The sequence below is a fragment of the Polyergus mexicanus genome, unplaced genomic scaffold (assembly GCF_030449975.1).
Source record: "Polyergus mexicanus isolate NDT 795.1 unplaced genomic scaffold, iyPolMexi1.0 SCAF_24, whole genome shotgun sequence".
NCBI classification, from domain to species: Eukaryota; Metazoa; Arthropoda; class Insecta; order Hymenoptera; family Formicidae; genus Polyergus; species Polyergus mexicanus.
The window spans coordinates 3516933-3525823 of NW_027223344.1; positions in this window are offsets into that span (position 1 = coordinate 3516933).

The following is an 8891-nucleotide window of genomic DNA, read 5'->3' on the forward strand; positions in this document are numbered from 1 at the left end:
AAATTTTTCAGCTTATGTTTTTGCTTATCTTCGGTAATACAATTTATGACATTAAATTATTTGATACATGTTATGACTCTAAAATATGCTGTTGTTTATGAAACATTGTTGAAACTTAAATATTAGAACGTTTAAGTAGTTTTTGAATGTCAAAATCGATATTTTAAATGTATAAGTATAAATATTTTTTAACGTATATAAAGTTTTTTGACATGTATTTAAAGCATGATTTGAATATCATATTATGTTTTTTTTTTAAATAATAATAGAAAGTAAATATAAATAGAAAAATGTAGAGAGAGTAGAACTTCATTGACTTTTTTAATTTGCAACATGTTATGTCCATGTCTGGATCATTTTTATTGTCTGCACTTATTTTTAATATTTTTTTTTTTTACTTTATTTATGTGTTTCATTTTTCTATATTATCGAAGATAAGCAAAAATGTTTGTACATGTTGCAAAAAAATTGACTCAATATCTTTACTTTAAAAGTAGAGTATAAAGTATGAAGTACTGTTTTATATACTGTATAATCAGAAGACAAATGCATCATTTGAGATCATACATTTATAGTTTATTACCTAATCTGTTTTTTTTTTTTCAAAATGAATTCTTCATTTTTTGTAAATAAATCGCATATTGATTTTGATCGTCTTTTACAAGACAAGCAGAAATTACATGGAGTATTCCGCCTCGTTCCCACTCAGGAGACACTCTATTTTGATTATTATAATATTAGTGGCGCCATCTGTTAGTGACCTCGAATTATACATTTAATATATATGCGTAATGTCCTCAAATTAAACATTTAATATATGGATACTTTGAGTCCTGACCCCGAAGTATGCAAAAGTCTCCAAAATATTCATTCGCTCGACATTTTGTCCCCAAAGCAAACGCTTGACATATATATATATATATATATATATATATATATATATATATATATATATATATATACAGGGTGTAACTATACAAACGCATATGGACAACACTATCAGATACAGAACAACAATTCAAATCGAAAAGTCCTGAACCATTTTTTGATCTGAGCTTTCTTTTCGTTGTTATGTGATGTTAAAGTTAGCTAATCAGCGCCTGTCTATACACCAGAAAGCCGTCTCCCTACTCCGACCCCCGTCGTATCTTCTCTGTTTTCCGTTGTAGACGAGCGCTGATTAGTTAACTTTAACATCATATAACAACGGAAAGAAAGCTCAAATCAGAAAATGGTTCAGGACTTTTCGATTTAAATTGTTGTTCTGTATCTGATAGTATTGTCCATATGCGTTTGTTTAGTTACACCCAGTATATATATAAATTATCTATTAGAATCAAAATTTTTATGTTAAACGTTTGTACAATAGCTACTATATATATTTTTTAAACGCAAAATATTGTAGTTTTATTTTATTTTAAATTACTATGTAATGCATAAAATAAAAGCAAAACTGTATCGTTAAATAAAATGAAATCTTTTCTATTCTTTTTTGTTACAACTGTCCTGATAAGTATATTTTAGAAATGATAAAATTGATAGAGAAAGAATTTTGACATAAGGTAAAAAAGAAAAGTTTATAATGTTGGTATAATAGAAGATTGTGGAAAGGCATGAAAAGAAAAACTACTTACTACTTCGTTTCCGTTTTCCATTTTTATCTTTCTGGCCATTTTTATCTTTCTGAATTTCGTGGCAATCTATATGATTTGATGATGTTGTTATATCTGAAATAATAATTTATTTTGTAACCTTCAAAAATAATAAATTAAGAGTAATTATACAAAAACACAAAATATACAAAATGTAAAAATATTGAATTTCCAATTAATATTTTATATTTTTTATATTATATTCATATATTATATTATTATATTTATGTTATTATTGTATTTATTTTACTATCATGATTATTATGATTGTATATCTACTTAAACATTACTTTAATTATCTATTTCATCATTGTTAAAACTAATATTTTCTTCTGAATTAGTTTGCTTTTCGAGTTCTATATCCGATTCCATATCAGATTCATCGTTTGAATCCTGTGCGTTTGTATCCTGTGTACTTATATCTTGTACATTTCCTTGTACAGCTTCTAAATATTGAGATATTTTAAGGATATCTCTGCTCGCTAGTGGTTGTCTGTAATGATCTCTATGTATTTTATCCGCGTGACCCATAAATGTAGCAAGATCCGTAACATCAGTGTCATTGAGGTTTAACTGAATGCAATGTGTGGCTATATGTTTACGCAATGTTGTACCACGCAGAGTAGTTGAATGAGTGGCGTTACAATCTTTTGCGAATTTCCGCATTAAAACACAGGCTCTAAGGTATCTGTATCTATGTTTGTTCAAACCAGGTAATCCAAAAATATAAGGATTTTTTTGGGGTATATCAGCTTCTTTTCGAAATTTCAAAATTAAATTAACGCATTCGAAAAGATCGTTTGATAATAAAACGGGTACAGTACGACCTAATTTTCCCCTTATACAGAATCGAACATATTTTTGTGCAATTTCTTTGTCATTCACCGATAATGAGTTATATATATCAGTGTACATATTTTCATTTAGTTTTTCATAATTTTCGAAATCTTGAATAAGGGCTCGTTCTACTTTTCCTGCTCGTCGTCTATTAAAGACATGCATTGAAGTTAATGTCACTTTTGCCAGAGAAAGCCATTTGTTATATGAAAAAGATTCTTTTAATGCTGCGTAAGCTTCTGTTCTTTTTTTCGCCCAATATGTATACAATATTTGGATATCTTCCAATGACGGAAGATTTATCTTTTTATGTCTTTTATAAGTGGATTGTGTCTCTAAGACAGTTTTGTTGACACTCGTGCCAACATCTACAAGTAATAATTTAAAAAAATCTTTCTACTAGTTTCAAATAGTTTCTTTTTCGTTTCATCTTCTCTCTTGATACATTCTGTAATGAGAAGATTACCTATATGTTTAACAAAGGTTGACAAATTAGCCGCTACTGCAAGAGTTTTATAAAGTTGTTTTTCATTATTGTATCCAGCTACTATATTAATTGCAGAAATACAGTCATCATATACTTTTGGATGATAAAGTGACTGGAAAGGGAGTGGTGCACTTGGACACAGTATAATTGGACACGATGCAAATGGACACGTTACAAATGGACACGAGATTTTGCACACGGTTCAATTGGACACAGTGCATTTGGGCACAGTAATTTTGGATACAGTAGCTTTTGGACACATAAGAAAATACGCATCGTTTACTTGGACACCGCTCAATTGGACACTGTTCATTTGGACACCGTTCATTTGCCCACCGTTCGTTTGGACACCGTTCATTTGCCCACTGTTCATTTGGACACCGTTCGTTTGGACACCGTTCATTTGCCCACCGTTCGTTTGGACACCGTTCGTTTGGACACCAAAATTTGATTTAAATTATACGACGTAATCCACACCAAATTTTTGTTTTAAATAAGAAATAGGTTTGGGTTAGGTTATATCTTCCGGAAGTGGAGCCCCCCCGCAGGGGGGGCGGAACCCACTGTATCCATGCATGACATCCAAATATGCGAAAGGCTAAACAAAGTGCTAAAAGCAATGTAAAATTAATGACATCAGTATCAGAGATATATAAGTATGAATATATTTTATTTTGACAGATATTATAACCTTCAAATGTATCTCCTTTTCACGATTTCATATTTTACATAGATTTACCAGTATAAAGTGTTATAAGAATACTGATTATATTTTCCCAAAATGATTTTTATTTCTCTCCATCTGTTACATATTTAAACAAACAGTGCGCATGTTTCTGTGTACAAATGAACGGTGTCCAAACGAACGGTGGGCAAATGAACGGTGTCCAAACGAACGGTGGGCAAATGAACGGTGTCCAAACGAACGGTGGGCAAATGAACGATGTCCAAACGAACAGTGGGCAAATGAACGGTGTCCAAACGAACGGTGGGCAAATGAACGGTGTCCAAACGAACGGTGGGCAAATAACGGTGTCTAAACGAACGGTGTCCAAATGAACGGTGCGCATCTTTCTGTGTCCAAACGAACGGTATCCAAATGAACAGTGTCCAATTGAGCGGTGTCCAAGTAAACGATGCGTATTTTCTTATGTGTCCAAAAGCTACTGTATCCAAAATTACTGTGTCCAAATGCACTGTGTCCAATTGAACCGTGTGCACAATCTCGTGTCCATTTGTAACGTGTCCATTTGCACCGTGTCCAATTGTACTGTGTCCAAGTGAAGGCCACTCGACTGGAAATCGTCTATATTTTTATTTATTTCCTTCAATGCCAAAAAGAAACGTCCAAGGACGCGCAATCGTGCTCTTATCATATCATGTTGATGTTGGGATTTATATTTGATGCACAATTTATTAGCATATAAGATCAACAATTCATCATATCTCAGAATTCGTGTAACTATATCATCTCGCATTACTGGAAACACCATATTTCTTAAAGTCTCATTTGCCAGTTGATTTATTCTGCCTGTAATTTTTCTGCCCATAACCATAATGCTTTTATTCTTTCGAAAATCTTTGTTCAAACATTTTCGAGCGTGATAGCGTATTGTACTTTTGGCAAAAAAACCGTTACATTTCGCAATAAAATCAGTTGCAGTTTTATTAACTTTTTCATTCGGACGTCTGAATACAATAAGTTTCCCAGTATTAAGTTCGGAATTCGTATTAAATTTAAAGTTACCCATCTTTCGTATGGTATTTATTATTTCTTTCCTTTCCGGATTTTTTTTTGGCAGAATGACAAATTTTTTTACTTCAGGTTCATTATAATGTACTGTTTCCAAATGACGTGCCAGTTGCGATTGCAACTTCATGCAAAAAGTGCAACAGTTTCGTTTGGTTGATTTTATCTTAGAGTTTTCAACATACATTAGTTCGTCATTGCATGAACCAACAATATTAATTTCTGATGCATTAAAACTAGAAGCGGATAATATCGTTTTGTTTGAAACATTATTTTGTGAAGATTCATTATTATGTGAACTTTGTTCTGAAGGTACATATTCTGATTCTTTATCGCTACATTCTTTCTCGTTATCTAATAAAAAAAATTAGTTAAACATGTAAAACGGATTCTGATATGTAACGGATACAATTCCGTTGACGTTAAAAAATATATATATACAATCAATGTACTGTATAATGTATGCTTCTTCAATATTCATCAATATTCATTAATCAGATCTATGCTATCAAGATGCAAAAAATTACTAAGAAAATAACAGAGTTGCGGTATTCAAATTTTTTTAAACATATATTTAAAGAAATATTAAATATATTATAAAAAGAATAAGAATATTATTAGTAAACATTACTCGATATTTTTACTTTACACATGCAGCAAAATAAAATATTATGAGAGCAATGTCCATTTTATATATCTTTATATATTATATACTTTTATATATTTTATATCTTTATATACCTTTATATATTTTATATATTATATATCTTTATATATTTATTATATTTTTCTTATATTATCATAGATTATATAATCTGTCCAATTTGTTTCTTTAAAAAACTGAAGAGTAGCTATAAGAGCTAAAAAATAATTGATACGCGCCATATGATGTAAGAATATCGATAGTTCTTTCATTCGTGGCATCTTGTTGACACATAGATAATATGCGTGTATCTCCTGCATCTTCCGATAGCTCTTCTAAACATAAGTATTATTTCTTATAAAATATAATTAGATGGTAATCCGAAAAAAATTAATTATAAAAGATGTCGAAAATGTAAAAAATATTACTTGCAAAAAAGTAATTAAAAAGAATGTCGAAAATGTAAAAAACCATTACTTGCAAAAAAAGCAACATAATCTAAAAATATTTTATTACTATCGAAAAATATTCAAAGAACTTCTTTGCAGAGAGAAAACCATTGATGCTACATTAAAACAAATATTTTATATTGAATGGGATTAACGTTACAAAATAACAGTAACGATATGTATTATGTCGGTACTACTATAATATTCCTGAAATATTTTATTTATTATATCGTGTTTCGTGTTTTCAATTGATCTCCTTACTTTTCAGATATCTCTCTAGTTATATGCTTGATTTATACATACCAGTAGTGCTAAATCTTAATTTCTTAACACATTTCTCTATATTATCAGATTTGGATCCATCATATGCAACTATAAACATAAGAAAAATTGTTTTATACCACAAACTAAAATTTAAAAAAATTTTTTAATTTTTACTGATTACAAAAATAAAACAACTTGTTTTGCTATTGTAATCAGTAAAATATTGTCTATCGTATTACATTTGGTTCGTAACAAGTAAGAAAGTAGGTACATATATTACAATATTAAACATATTATATGCAAAATTTTCTACAATATAATAATTGTTACTTACAAGGAACTAAGATTTCCATATGTTCGTTTTCAGCATTGCTTCCATGATTAACATTTAGATTAAGCAAATTTATTGTTGAGTCGATATCGAATACTAAAAAATAGCACAAAAATTTATTTATATATAATATTTATAATATATCATATTTAAAGAAATATTTAGATATTACCATACTCACCATATGATACTAGAATTTCACCATTTTCTTGATAATCGTAGTTTTGATTGTATCTGATTGTATCAATTTCATCATTATTTCCTCTTTCTTCAGCAGAAGATATTTTTGAATTAACATCTAATATACAGAAATATAAAAATTATCTCCATATCGCACATTTCATAATAATCTATATTTACAAGAGCAGTTTGAAATAAGTAAATATTTACCACAAGATGTAGATACATAAACTTCTCTCTGACAATTATATTCGGCATTGGAGATATCAGTCTCATCGTTATTTGATGCAAGTACGGAAACATTTGTCTGACAATTATATTCAGCATTGAAGATATCAGTCTCATTGTTATTTATATCATCACAATTTACTGTTTTGATAGTTCTCACTAAAAAAATAAAACAAATGTCAATATAACGTTTATAATAATTCGCATTTCCAGAAATAATTGTAAATATGCCAAATAATTTATACTCACCACAAGGTAGAGGTACATAGACATTTTTCTGACAACAATGTTCTGGATTGGAGATATCAGTCTCATCGTTATTTGATGCAAGTACGGAAACATTTGTCTGACAATTATATTCAGCAGTGGAGATATCAGTCTCATCGTTATTTGATGCAAGTACGGAAACATTTGTCTGACAATTATATTCAGCAGTGGAGATATCAGTCTCATCGTTATTTGATGCAAGTACGGAAACATTTGTCTGACAATTATATTCAGCATTGAAGATATCAGTCTCATTGTTATTTATATCATCACAATTTACTGTTTTGATAGTTCTCACTAAAAAAATAAAACAAATGTCAATATAACGTTTATAATAATTCGCATTTCCAGAAATAATTGTAAATATGCCAAATAATTTATACTCACCACAAGGTAGAGGTACATAGACATTTTTCTGACAACAATGTTCTGGATTGGAGATATCAGTCTCATCGTTATTTGATGCAAGTACGGAAACATTTGTCTGACAATTATATTCAGCAGTGGAGATATCAGTCTCATCGTTATTTGATGCAAGTACGGAAACATTTGTCTGACAATTATATTCAGCAGTGGAGATATCAGTCTCATCGTTATTTGATGCAAGTACGGAAATATTTGTCTGACAATTATATTCAGCATTGGAGATATCAGTCTTATCATTATTAGCACTTATATTATCACAGTCCATCGTTACATTAATATCTCCTAAATATAATAGATTTTCATATGACATTTATAGAAATTTTTATTTCAGAAGTGCGTGTAAGTAAATATATGTATATACTCACTATTAAATGCAGACACAAAAATATCATTCTGGCGACCAATATTTGAATTGTCGACATCAGACTTATTGTTTTTATTACTTTTGTCATAAATTATTTGAGTATTGTAGTCTGGAGTTTTTTTATTTGTTTTATTAGGCTTATCACTCGCATGTTTCTTAGAAATTCTGTTGCACAATACATATGGTTATTTGTATTAATATTTGTAACTATTGTCTGCAACAGCTCTTTATTGTCTGCAATAATGAGAAAGTTGTTTCTATATGGTGTTTAAACATTTTTTTCAAACTTAGAAAAGAGAATATGTGAGTATTGTATATAGTCCGAAAAGTCAGAAAATAATTTTATAGTCAGAAAATAATTTTGCTTGTTAAATTTCTCTTCTCCGTTGTATGTGCTCGACTCTAGCAATTGTTCTCGTCGTTCGTAGGATGGTGGATACGGTTCAATAAACGTGGTAATGACTTTAGTAATGGCCGATACTTTCGTGCGAGAGAAACAATTAAATACTTTTATTTAATTAAGTGTGGGGTTTGAGGAACCAGAGCACACCTTTTACATATACGAATAACGAATATACAAAATTCTCCTGACTCAATCACACAATGTCTTGGATAAGCCCTCGACCGTCGAGGCAGGGTTCTCCACACATACACACTCTCTCAACCGCGTGGTACGACACACACTTTCTTATTACCGGTTCCGCTCAAAGTAACGATTCTACGCACTTGCCACGACGCGACTCTCGAACACCTCTTTCGATAACTGCGCATGGCATTTACAATTGCCTTCGTCCGCCATCTTACGCGGCAATTTGAAATCCTATTCTACATGCTTTAACATGCTGGTTATTTTTTTATGATACTTTTTTCTTTCACAATATATACTTTCTTCTTTTGTAAATAAAAAGCTATCGAATGAGCATATTTTTGTGAGATGTTCGTTATTCTGAACATTATTCGATTTTTACTCGATTTAAAGTATTTTATAACTTACTGTGTTTTGCCATAATAGT